Here is a 2164-nt window from a genome sequence, read left to right as displayed (position 1 = left end):
GGGGCCGCGGCTCCGCGTGGCCGCGTCTGTGCGGCGCGCCCCGCGCTGTCGGCCTGCCTCCGGCGGGGACCGGCGTGGCCGCGCGGCTCCCGGCGCGCACCTCCCCACGCTCCGCCGGCCTCCGCGCGCTCACCGCCCGGGGCCGCCGTCGCAGCCCTCGGCCGCTCGCCTGAGGGACGGGCGTGCCTCGGCGCCGCCCTCTCGGGCCTCGGGGCCGGGTCCTTCCTTCCCGACTGGCCCACCGAAGCCCACCCCGCTTCAGCGACGGAGCCTCCCGGGCCGCGGTGCGCCGCTCGGCCGCCTCGGGCACCTTCCCTGCCCGGGTCCGTGACGCGCCCCGCCCTCGTGCCGCCCCTCAGTCCGCGTCCGCGCATTTATGAGGCGCTGGCTTTTACCTGAGAAAGCTCGGGTGGCTGCTTCCTCGCGGAGCCCACGGCACTGTCCGGCGTTAGAACCTTCTGCGCGTCCGTCTCACGCTGGCCGCTTCGTGACAGTCACGGGCAACCGCGCTTCCCCTCCTGCGGCCGGCGTGGGGACCTGCCTCCAGCCCCACTGCCTGGTCCCAACTGCCTGCCCGGCCAGTCCCCTCTTCCGCGCCCACCTGCCCGCTGGCCCCCGCCAGTCTCCCAGCTCGATCCCCGCGCACCCCTTCTTTCAGGACCCCCATCGGGGCTTCAGCCCCTTCACCCTTCAGTCCCCTCACCCCCGAGCTCCTTCCGTGGGCTCCATCTCAGACCCGCGGCCCAGCCTTCCAGCAGCCCTACCGACTCCAGCAGCGTCTGTGCCTGCCCCCCGCGGCCATTCATTCCACCCCACCCCGGCCCAGCCCGTCCTTCCGAGCTGAAGCTCTTCCCTGGGGTCTGCTCGCTGCTTCAACAGACAGACACTGAGAGCACTCCCGCATGCCGGCGTAGTTCCAGGCGCGGGAGATAGCGAGCCCGGTTCCCCGCCTGCCTGCCGCATCCTAGGGGGCAACAGACAATGAAGAGGACGAGTAGATTTCACGGTGCGGTGGAGAGCGGCGAGCTCTGCGGGAGGAAGAGCCGCGCGGCCAGCGCGGAGCACGGGGTGGAGCCGGGCCTGGAAGGCTCGAGGAGGAAAGGCCTGCAGGGAAGTGGGGTGGAGGGGGCAGGCAGAGGCACACCTTTGCATCCGTTGTGAACAGGGACCGTGGGAGACCCGAATGACCGGAGGGGGACAAAGAGGGAGGACGGGGAGACGCAGGTTTTTGTGCCCACTTCGGTTTTTGCAGAGCAAGATGGAGGCTTTGGAGTAGAGCCCGTCTTTAAATCGTGGGGGTGGGAAGGGCACCAAGATGGGGGCAGTGAGCCCAGACCACAGTGAACAGTAGCGTGGCCTCGGGTGGTGGCGTGAGACATGGTTGGCTCTTCTCTGAAGATAGAGCCAGGAGGATTTACTGAAAATTGGGTATAAAGTACAAGAAAAACGCGATTCAAAGATAGCTATCAAAGGTAAAACCCGGAAGGGATGGTTAGCCATCACCGAGATGGGGAAGACGGCAGACCTAAGTCTGGGGGAGGTCAGAAGTCCCATTTGGGACATGAATTCAAGATGTTCATTGGCACTCCAAACAGACACATCAGTAGGTTGGATGTGAGTGTGGGGACCAGGGACCAGGTTGGATGTGAGCGTGGGGACCAGGGATGAAGGGGCTTCAGGGAGTTGTCAGCACAAAGACGGCCTTGAAGGCCTGGAGAAAAGATGACTCTCCATTGCGGTGAGGGAGGAGAGAACGGAACCAACACAGGGTCTTGGAGCCCCCAATACAGAAAGGCTGGGAAGAAGGGGATCCAGCAGCAGGGGGGAGACCACTGAGGCTGGAGGAGAATGGAGGCACAGGAACTGGGTAGAGAAAGTGAGACAAGAGGGGGCCCATTGGCTGGGGCCCGTGCTGCCTGGACGTCTCAGAGAGGATTTAGCGCCATGGAGCACCGCAGGGGCTTCATTCAGCAGCCGCAGTCCCTCAGCAATCCCTGCCAGTTTCCCGCTCCCTGATCTCTGGGCCCCTTGGGCCCTGAATCAGCACCCACAGACCCTTCTCACTGTCCCCTCTCTGCCATTTCCCATTGCCATCCCCTAATCCTGGGTCCAAAACTGGACCATGGAACCTGTCCTTCTTCTTTTTTTCTTTTTTTTTTTTTTT

This window comes from Mustela nivalis (assembly GCF_964662115.1).
Source record: "Mustela nivalis genome assembly, chromosome: 8".
In the NCBI taxonomy this organism is placed as follows: domain Eukaryota; kingdom Metazoa; phylum Chordata; class Mammalia; order Carnivora; family Mustelidae; genus Mustela; species Mustela nivalis.
This window is presented reverse-complemented; position numbering follows the sequence as displayed.